This window comes from Hemitrygon akajei, unplaced genomic scaffold (assembly GCF_048418815.1).
Source record: "Hemitrygon akajei unplaced genomic scaffold, sHemAka1.3 Scf000056, whole genome shotgun sequence".
Taxonomy (NCBI): Eukaryota; Metazoa; Chordata; class Chondrichthyes; order Myliobatiformes; family Dasyatidae; genus Hemitrygon; species Hemitrygon akajei.
The window spans coordinates 6,246,124-6,257,706 of record NW_027331942.1 but is presented as its reverse complement, the minus strand read 5'-3'; positions in this window follow the sequence as shown (position 1 = coordinate 6,257,706).

Genomic DNA, 11,583 nt, shown 5'->3' with positions numbered 1-11,583 from the left:
TCAGGGCATATTTGTGTGGAGTTCTGCATTGGTACGTTCCAGTGAGACAGGGATGTTATGGAGGGGTACAGGTTCAGGGTATACTTGTGTGGAGTTCTGCATTGGTACGTTCCAGTGAGACAGGGAGGATATGAAGGGTACAGGTTCAGGGCATATTTGTGTGGAGTTCTGCATTGGTACGTTCCAGTCAGACAGGGAGGTTATGGAGGGTTACAGGTTCAGTGTATAATTGTGTGGAGTTCTGCGTTGGTACGTTCCGGTGAGACAGGGAGGATATGGAGGGTACCGGTTCAGGGCATATTTGTGTGGAGTTCTGCAGTGGTACATTCCAGTGAGACAGGGAGTTTATGGACGGGTACAGGTTCAGGGCATATTTGTGTGGAGTTCTGCATTGGTACGTTCCAGTGAGACAGGGAGGTTATGGAGGGGTACAGGTTCAGGGCAAATTTCTGTGCAGTTCTGCATTGGTACGTTCCAGTGAGACAAGGAGGTTATGGTCGGGTACAGGTTCAGGGCATATTTGTGTGGAGTTCTGCATTGGTACGTTCCAGTGAGACAGGGAGGTTATGGAGGGTACATGTTCAGGGCATATTTGTAAGGAGTTCTGCATTGGTATTTTCCAGTGAGACAGGGAGGTTATGGAGGGTACAGGTTCAGGGTATATTTGTGTGGAGTTCTGCATTGGTACGTTCCAGTGAGACACGGTGGTTATGGAGGGGTACAGGTTCAGGGCATATTTGTGCGGAGTTCTGCATTGGTACGTTCCAGTGAGACAGGGAGGTTATGGAGGGTACAGGTTCATGGCATATTTGTGTGGAATTCTGCATTGGTACGTTCCAGTGAGACAGGGAGGTTATGGAGGGATACAGGTTCAGGGCATATTTGTGTGTAGTTCTGCATTGGTACGTTCCAGTGAGACAGCGAGTTTATGGACGGGTACAGGTTCAGGGCATATTTGTGTGGACTTCTTCATTGGTACGTTCCAGTGAGACAGGGTGGTTATGGGAGGGTACAAGTTCAGCGCATATTTGTGTGGAGTTCTGCGTTGGGATGACCCAGTGAGACTGCGATGTCATGTAGCGGTACAGGTTCAGGGCATATTTGTGTGGAGTTCTGCAGTGGGACGTTCCAGTGAGACAGGGAGGTTAAGGACGGGTATAGGTTCAGGGCATATTTGTGTGGAGTTCTGCACTGGTACTTTCCAGTGAGACAGGGAGGTTATGGAGGGTACCGGTTCATGGCATATTTGTGTGGAGTTCTGCAGTGGGACTTTCCGGAGAGGCAGGGAGATAATGGACGGGTACAGGTTCAGGGCATACTTGTGTGGAGTTCTGCATTGGTACGTTCCAGTGAGACAGGGATGTCATGGAGGAGTACAGGATCAGGGCATATTTGTGTGGAGTTCTGCATTGGTACGTTCCAGTGAGACAGGGAGGTTATGGAGGGTACAGGTTCAGGGCATATTTGTGTGGAGTTCTGCATTGGTACGTTCCAGTGAGACATGGACCTTATGGAGGGACACAGGTTCAGGGCATATTTGTAAGGAGTTCTGCATTGGTACTTTCCAGTGAGACAGGGAGGTTATGGAGGGGTACAGGTTCAGGGTATATTTGTGTGGAGATCTGCATTGGTACGTTCCAGTGAGACACGGTGGTTATGGAGGGGTACAGGTTCAGGGCATATTTGTGCGGAGTTCTGCATTGGTACGTTCCAGTGAGACAGGGAGGTTATGGAGGGTACAGGTTCATGGCATATTTGTGTGGAGTTCTGCATTGCTACGTTCCAGTGAGACAGGGAGGTTATGGAGGGATACAGGTTCAGGGCATATTTGTGTGTAGTTCTGCATTGGTACGTTCCAGTGAGACAGCGAGTTTATGGAGGGGTACAGGTTCAGGGCATATTTGTGTGGACTTCTTCATTGGTACGTTCCAGTGAGACAGGGCGGTTATGGAGGGTACTGGTTCATGTTATGTTTGTGTGGAGTTCTGCATTGGTACGTTCCAGTGAGACAGGGAGTTTATGGACGTGTACAGGTTCAGGGCATATTTGTGTGGAGTTCTGCATTGGTACGTTCAACTGAGACAGCGTTGTTATGGAGGGTACAGGTTCAGGGCATATTTGTGTGGAGTTCTGCATTGGTACGTTCCAATGAGACAGGGATGTTATGGAGGGGTAGAGTTTCAGGGTATACTTTTGTGGAGTTCTGAGTTGGTACGTTGCGGTGTGACTGGGAGGTTATGGAGGGGTACTGGTTCAGGGCATATTTGTGTGGAGTTCTGCTCTGGTACGTTCAAGTGAGACAGGGAGGTTATTGAGGGTACAGGTTCAGGGCATATTTGTGTGGAGTTCTGCATTGGTACGTTCCAGTGAGACAGGGATGTTATGGAGGGGTACAGGTTCAGGGTATACTTGTGTGGAGTTCTGCATTGGTACGTTCCAGTGAGACAGGGAGGTTATGAAGGGTACAGGTTCAGGGCATATTTGTGTGGAGTTCTGAATTGGTACTTTCCAGTGAGACAGGGAGGTTATGGCGGGTACAGGTTCAGGGCATATTTGTGTGGTGTTCTGCAATGGTACGTTCCAGTGAGACAGGGAGGTTATGGACGGGTAAAGGTTCAGGGCATATTGGTTTGGACTTCTGCATTGGTCCGTTCCAGTGAGACAGAGAGGTTATGCACGGTACAGGTTCAGGGTATATTTGAGTGGAGTTCGGCATTGGTGTGTTCCAGTGAGACAGGGATGTTATGGAGGGGTACAGGTTCAGGGCATATTTGTGTGGAGTTCTGCATTGGTACGTTCCAGTGAGACAGGGAGGTCATGGAGGAGTACAGGATCAGGGCATATTTGTGAGGAGTTCTGCATTGGTACGTTCCAGTGAGACATGGACCTTATGGGGGGATACAGGTTCAGGGCATATTTGTAAGGAGTTCTGCATTGGTACTTTCCAGTGAGACAGGGAGGTTATGGAGGGTACAGGTTCAGGGTATATTTGTGTGGAGTTCTGCATTGGTACGTTCCAGTGAGACACGGTGGTTATGGAGGGGTACAGGTTCAGGGCATATTTGTGCGGAGTTCTGCATTGGTACGTTCCAGTGAGACTGGGAGGTTATGGAGGGTACAGGTTCATGGCATATTTGTGTGGAGTTCTGCATTGGTACGTTCCAGTGAGACAGGGAGGTTATGGAGGGATACAGGTTCAGGGCATATTTGTGTGTAGTTCTGCATTGGTACGTTCCAGTGAGACAGCGAGTTTATGGAGGGGTACAGGTTCAGGGCATATTTGTGTGGACTTCTTCATTGGTACGTTCCAGTGAGACAGGGCGGTTATGGAGGGTACTGGTTCATGTTATGTTTGTGTGGAGTTCTGCATTGGTACGTTCCAGTGAGACAGGGATTTTATGGAGGTGTACAGGTTCAGGGCATATTTGTGTGGAGTTCTGCATTGGTACGTTCAACTGAGACAGCGTGGTTATGGAGGGTACAGGTTCAGGGCATATTTGTGTGGAGTTCTGCATTGGTACTTTCCAATGAGACAGGGATGTTATGCAGGGGTAGAGTTTCAGGGTATACTTTTGTGGAGTTCTGAGTTGGTACGTTGCAGTGTGACTGGGAGGTTATGGAGGGGTACTGGTTCAGGGCATATTTGTGTGGAGTTCTGCTTTGGTACGTTCAAGTGAGACAGGGAGGTTATGGAGGGTACAGGTTCAGGGCATATTTGTGTGGAGTTCTGCATTGGTACGTTCCAGTGAGACAGGGATGTTATGGAGGGGTACAGGTTCAGGGTATACTTGTGTGGAGTTCTGCATTGGTACGTTCCGGTGAGACAGGGAGGATATGGAGGGTACTGGTTCAGGGCATATTTGTGTGGAGTTCTGCAGTGGTACATTCCAGTGAGACAGGGAGTTTATGGACGGGTACAGGTTCAGGGCATATTTGTGTGGAGTTCTGCATTGGTACTTTCCAGTGAGACAGGGAGGTTATGGCGCGTACAGGTTCAGGGCATATTTGTGTGGTGTTCTGCAATGGTACGTTCCAGTGAGACAGGGAGGTTATGGACGGGTAAAGGTTCAGGGCATATTGGTTTGGACTTCTGCATTGGTACGTTCCAGTGAGACAGGGAGTTTATGGAGGGGTACAGGTTCAGGGCATATTTGTGTGGAGTTCTGAATTGGTACGTTCCTGTGAGACAGGGAGGTTATGGAGGGGTACAGGTCCAGGGCATATTTGTGTGGAGTTCTGCATTGGTGCGTTCCAGTGAGACTGAGAGGTTATGCACGGTACAGGTTCAGGGTATATTTGAGTGGAGTTCGGCATTGGTGTGTTCCAGTGAGACAGGGATGTTATGGAGGGGTACAGGTTCAGGGCATATTTGTGTGGAGTTCTGCATTGGTACTTTCCAGTGAGACAGGGAGGTCATGGAGGAGCACAGGATCAGGGCATATTTGTGTGGAGTTCTGCATTGGTACGTTCCAGTGAGGCAGGGAGGTTATGGTGGGGTACTGGTTCAGGGCATATTTGTGTGGAGTTCGGCTTTGGTACGTTCAAGTGAGACAGGGAGGTTATGGAGGGTACAGGTTCAGGGCATATTTGTGTGGAGTTCTGCATTGGTACGTTCCAGTCAGACAGGGAGGTTATGGAGGGGTACAGGTTCAGTGTATAATTGTGTGGAGTTCTGCGTTGGTACGTTCCGGTGAGGCAGGGAGGATATGGAGGGTACTGGTTCAGGGCATAATTGTGTGGAGTTCTGCAGTGGTACATTCCAGTGAGACAGGGAGTTTATGGACGGGTACAGGTTCTGGGCATATTTGTGTGGAGTTCTGCATTGGTACTTTCCAGTGAGACAGGGAGGTTATGGACGGGTAAAGGTTCAGGGCATATATGTTTGGACTTCTGCAATGGTACGTTCCAGTGAGACAGGGAGTTTATGGAGGGGTACAGGTTCAGGGCATATTTGTGTGGAGTTCTGCATTGGTACGTTCCAGTGAGACATGGACCTTATGGAGGGATACAGGTTCAGGGCTTATTTGTAAGGAGTTCTGCATTGGTACTTTCCAGTGAGACAGGGTGGTTATGGAGGGTACAGGTTCAGGGTATATTTGTGTGGAGTTCTGCATTGGTACGTTCCAGTGAGACACGGTGGTTATGGAGGGGTTCTGGTTCATGTTATGTTTGTGTGGAGTTCTGCATTGGTACGTTCCAGTGAGACAGGGAGTTTATGGAGGTGTACAGGTTCAGGGCATATTTGTGTGGAGTTCTGCATTGGTACGTTCAACTGAGACAGCGTGGTTATGGAGGGTACAGGTTCAGGGCATATTTGTGTGGAGTTCTGCATTGGTACTTTCCAATGAGACAGGGATGTTATGGAGGGGTAGAGTTTCAGGGTATACTTTTGTGGAGTTCTGAGTTGGTACGTTGCAGTGTGACTGGGAGGTTATGGAGGGGTACTGGTTCAGGGCATATTTGTGTGGAGTTCTGCTTTGGTACGTTCAAGTGAGACAGGGAGGTTATGGAGGGTACAGGTTCAGGGCATATTTGTGTGGAGTTCTGCATTGGTACGTTCCAGTGAGACAGGGATGTTATGGAGGGGTACAGGTTCAGGGTATACTTGTGTGGAGTTCTGCATTGGTACCTTCCAGTGAGACAGGGAGGTTATGAAGGGTACAGGTTCAGGGCATATTTGTGTGGAGTTCTGCATTGGTACGTTCCAGTCAGACAGGGAGGTTATGGAGGGTTACAGGTTCAGTGTATAATTGTGTGGAGTTCTGCGTTGGTACGTTCCGGTGAGACAGGGAGGATATGGAGGGTACCGGTTCAGGGCATATTTGTGTGGAGTTCTGCAGTGGTACATTCCAGTGAGACAGGGAGTTTATGGACGGGTACAGGTTCAGGGCATATTTGTGTGGAGTTCTGCAATGGTACGTTCCAGTGAGACAGGGAGGTTATGGACGGGTAAAGGTTCAGGGCATATTGGTTTGGACTTCTGCATTGGTACGTTCCAGTGAGACAGGGAGTTTATGGAGGGGTACAGGTTCAGGGTATATTTGAGTGGAGTTCGGCATTGGTGTGTTCCAGTGAGACAGGGATGTTATGGAGGGGTACAGGTTCAGGGCATATTTGTGTGGAGCTCTGCATTGGTACTTTCCAGTGAGACAGGGAGGTCATGGAGGAGCACAGGATCAGGGCATATTTGTGTGGAGTTCTGCATTGGTACGTTCCAGTGAGGCAGGGAGGTTATGGAGGCGTGCAGGTTCAGGGCAAATTTGTGTGGAGTTCTGCATTGGTACGTTCCAGTGAGACAAGGAGGTTATGGGCGGGTACAGGTTCAGGGCATATTTGTGCGGAGTTCTGCATTGGTACGTTCCAGTGAGACAGGGAAGTCATGGAGGGTACATGTTCAGGGCATATTTGTGCGGAGTTCTGCATTGGTACGTTCCAGTGAGACAGGGACGTTATGGAGGGATACAGGTTCAGGTCATATTTGTGTGGAGTTCTGCATTGGTACGTTCCAGTGAGACAGGGAGGTTATGGAGGGTACATGTTCAGTGCATATTTGTGCGGAGTTCTGCATTGGTACGTTCCAGTGAGACAGGGAGTTCATGGAGGAGTACAGGTTCAGGGCATATTTGTGTGGAGTTCTGCATTGGTACGTTCCAGTGAGACAGGGAGGTTATGGAGGGGTACAGGTTCAGGGCAAATTTCTGTGCAGTTCTGCATTGGTACGTTCCAGTGAGACAAGGAGGTTATGGTCGGGTACAGGTTCAGGGCATATTTGTGTGGAGTTCTGCATTGGTACGTTCCAGTGAGACAGGGAGGTTATGGAGGGTACATGTTCAGGGCATATTTGTAAGGAGTTCTGCATTGGTATTTTCCAGTGAGACAGGGAGGTTATGGAGGGTACAGGTTCAGGGTATATTTGTGTGGAGTTCTGCATTGGTACGTTCCAGTGAGACACGGTGGTTATGGAGGGGTACAGGTTCAGGGCATATTTGTGCGGAGTTCTGCATTGGTACGTTCCAGTGAGACAGGGAGGTTATGGAGGGTACAGGTTCATGGCATATTTGTGTGGAATTCTGCATTGGTACGTTCCAGTGAGACAGGGAGGTTATGGAGGGATACAGGTTCAGGGCATATTTGTGTGTAGTTCTGCATTGGTACGTTCCAGTGAGACAGCGAGTTTATGGAGGGGTACAGGTTCAGGGCATATTTGTGTGGACTTCTTCATTGGTACGTTCCAGTGAGACAGGGTGGTTATGGGAGGGTACAAGTTCAGCGCATATTTGTGTGGAGTTCTGCGTTGGGATGACCCAGTGAGACTGCGATGTCATGGAGCGGTACAGGTTCAGGGCATATTTGTGTGGAGTTCTGCAGTGGGACGTTCCAGTGAGACAGGGAGGTTTAGGACGGGTATAGGTTCAGGGCATATTTGTGTGGAGTTCTGCACTGGTACTTTCCAGTGAGACAGGGAGGTTATGGAGGGTACCGGTTCATGGCATATTTGTGTGGAGTTCTGCAGTGGGACTTTCCAGTGAGGCAGGGAGATAATGGACGGGTACAGGTTCAGGGCATACTTGTGTGGAGTTCTGCATTGGTACGTTCCAGTGAGACAGGGATGTCATGGAGGAGTACAGGATCAGGGCATATTTGTGTGGAGTTCTGCATTGGTACGTTCCAGTGAGACAGGGAGGTTATGGAGGGTACAGGTTCAGGGCATATTTGTGTGGAGTTCTGCATTGGTACGTTCCAGTGAGACATGGACCTCATGGAGGGACACAGGTTCAGGGCATATTTGTAAGGAGTTCTGCATTGGTACTTTCCAGTGAGACAGGGAGGTTATGGAGGGGTACAGGTTCAGGGTATATTTGTGTGGAGTTCTGCATTGGTACGTTCCAGTGAGACACGGTGGTTATGGAGGGGTACAGGTTCAGGGCATATTTGTGCGGAGTTCTGCATTGGTACGTTCCAGTGAGACAGGGAGGTTATGGAGGGTACAGGTTCATGGCATATTTGTGTGGAGTTCTGCATTGCTACGTTCCAGTGAGACAGGGAGGTTATGGAGGGATACAGGTTCAGGGCATATTTGTGTGTAGTTCTGCATTGGTACGTTCCAGTGAGACAGCGAGTTTATGGAGGGGTACAGGTTCAGGGCATATTTGTGTGGACTTCTTCATTGGTACGTTCCAGTGAGACAGGGCGGTTATGGAGGGTACTGGTTCATGTTATGTTTGTGTGGAGTTCTGCATTGGTACGTTCCAGTGAGACAGGGAGTTTATGGACGTGTACAGGTTCAGGGCATATTTGTGTGGAGTTCTGCATTGGTACGTTCAACTGAGACAGCGTTGTTATGGAGGGTACAGGTTCAGGGCATATTTGTGTGGAGTTCTGCATTGGTACGTTCCAATGAGACAGGGATGTTATGGAGGGGTAGAGTTTCAGGGTATACTTTTGTGGAGTTCTGAGTTGGTACGTTGCGGTGTGACTGGGAGGTTATGGAGGGGTACTGGTTCAGGGCATATTTGTGTGGAGTTCTGCTCTGGTACGTTCAAGTGAGACAGGGAGGTTATGGAGGGTACAGGTTCAGGGCATATTTGTGTGGAGTTCTGCATTGGTACGTTCCAGTGAGACAGGGATGTTATGGAGGGGTACAGGTTCAGGGTATACTTGTGTGGAGTTCTGCATTGGTACGTTCCAGTGAGACAGGGAGGTTATGAAGGGTACAGGTTCAGGGCATATTTGTGTGGAGTTCTGAATTGGTACTTTCCAGTGAGACAGGGAGGTTATGGCGGGTACAGGTTCAGGGCATATTTGTGTGGTGTTCTGCAATGGTACGTTCCAGTGAGACAGGGAGGTTATGGACGGGTAAAGGTTCAGGGCATATTGGTTTGGACTTCTGCATTGGTACGTTCCAGTGAGACAGGGAGTTTATGGAGGGGTACAGGTTCAGGGCATATTTGTGTGGAGTTCTGAATTGGTACGTTCCTGTGAGACAGGGAGGTTATGGAGGGGTACAGGTCCAGGGCATATTTGTGTGGAGTTCTGCATTGGTGCGTTCCAGTGAGACTGAGAGGTTATGCACGGTACAGGTTCAGGGTATATTTGAGTGGAGTTCGGCATTGGTGTGTTCCAGTGAGACAGGGATGTTATGGAGGGGTACAGGTTCAGGACATATTTGTGTGGAGTTCTGCATTGGTACTTTCCAGTGAGACAGGGAGGTCATGGAGGAGCACAGGATCAGGGCATATTTGTGTGGAGTTCTGCATTGGTACGTTCCAGTGAGGCAGGGAGGTTATGGAGGGGTACTGGTTCAGGGCATATTTGTGTGGAGTTCGGCTTTGGTACGTTCAGGTGAGACAGGGAGGTTATGGAGGGTACAGGTTCAGGGCATATTTGTGTGGAGTTCTGCATTGGTACGTTCCAGTCAGACAGGGAGGTTATGGAGGGGTACAGGTTCAGTGTATAATTGTGTGGAGTTCTGCGTTGGTACGTTCCGGTGAGACAGGGAGGATATGGAGGGTACTGGTTCAGGGCATAATTGTGTGGAGTTCTGCAGTGGTACATTCCAGTGAGACAGGGAGTTTATGGACGGGTACAGGTTCTGGGCATATTTGTGTGGAGTTCTGCATTGGTACTTTCCAGTGAGACAGGGAGGTTATGGACGGGTAAAGGTTCAGGGCATATTTGTTTGGACTTCTGCATTGGTACGTTCCAGTGAGACAGGGAGTTTATGGAGGGGTACAGGTTCAGGGCATATTTGTGTGGAGTTCTGCATTGGTACGTTCCAGTGAGACAGAGAGGTTATGCACGGTACAGGTTCAGGGTATATTTGAGTGGAGTTCGGCATTGGTGTGTTCCAGTGAGACAGGGATGTTATGGAGGGGTACAGGTTCAGGGCATATTTGTGTGGAGTTCTGCATTGGTACGTTCCAGTGAGACAGGGAGGTCATGGAGGAGTACAGGATCAGGGCATATTTGTGTGGAGTTCTGCATTGGTACGTTCCAGTGAGACAGGGAGGTTATGGAGGGTACAGGTTCAGGGCATATTTGTGTGGAGTTCTGCATTGGTACGTTCCAGTGAGACATGGACCTTATGGGGGGATACAGGTTCAGGGCATATTTGTGTGGAGTTCTGCATTGGTACGTTCCAGTGAGACATGGACCTCATGGAGGGACACAGGTTCAGGGCATATTTGTAAGGAGTTCTGCATTGGTACTTTCCAGTGAGACAGGGAGGTTATGGAGGGGTACAGGTTCAGGGTATATTTGTGTGGAGTTCTGCATTGGTACGTTCCAGTGAGACACGGTGGTTATGGAGGGGTACAGGTTCAGGGCATATTTGTGCGGAGTTCTGCATTGGTACGTTCCAGTGAGACAGGGAGGTTATGGAGGGTACAGGTTCATGGCATATTTGTGTGGAGTTCTGCATTGCTACGTTCCAGTGAGACAGGGAGGTTATGGAGGGATACAGGTTCAGGGCATATTTGTGTGTAGTTCTGCATTGGTACGTTCCAGTGAGACAGCGAGTTTATGGAGGGGTACAGGTTCAGGGCATATTTGTGTGGACTTCTTCATTGGTACGTTCCAGTGAGACAGGGCGGTTATGGAGGGTACTGGTTCATGTTATGTTTGTGTGGAGTTCTGCATTGGTACGTTCCAGTGAGACAGGGAGTTTATGGACGTGTACAGGTTCAGGGCATATTTGTGTGGAGTTCTGCATTGGTACGTTCAACTGAGACAGCGTTGTTATGGAGGGTACAGGTTCAGGGCATATTTGTGTGGAGTTCTGCATTGGTACGTTCCAATGAGACAGGGATGTTATGGAGGGGTAGAGTTTCAGGGTATACTTTTGTGGAGTTCTGAGTTGGTACGTTGCGGTGTGACTGGGAGGTTATGGAGGGGTACTGGTTCAGGGCATATTTGTGTGGAGTTCTGCTCTGGTACGTTCAAGTGAGACAGGGAGGTTATGGAGGGTACAGGTTCAGGGCATATTTGTGTGGAGTTCTGCATTGGTACGTTCCAGTGAGACAGGGATGTTATGGAGGGGTACAGGTTCAGGGTATACTTGTGTGGAGTTCTGCATTGGTACGTTCCAGTGAGACAGGGAGGTTATGAAGGGTACAGGTTCAGGGCATATTTGTGTGGAGTTCTGAATTGGTACTTTCCAGTGAGACAGGGAGGTTATGGCGGGTACAGGTTCAGGGCATATTTGTGTGGAGTTCTGCATTGGTGCGTTCCAGTGAGACTGAGAGGTTATGCACGGTACAGGTTCAGGGTATATTTGAGTGGAGTTCGGCATTGGTGTGTTCCAGTGAGACAGGGATGTTATGGAGGGGTACAGGTTCAGGACATATTTGTGTGGAGTTCTGCATTGGTACTTTCCAGTGAGACAGGGAGGTCATGGAGGAGCACAGGATCAGGGCATATTTGTGTGGAGTTCTGCATTGGTACGTTCCAGTGAGGCAGGGAGGTTATGGAGGGGTACTGGTTCAGGGCATATTTGTGTGGAGTTCGGCTTTGGTACGTTCAGGTGAGACAGGGAGGTTATGGAGGGTACAGGTTCAGGGCATATTTGTGTGGAGTTCTGCATTG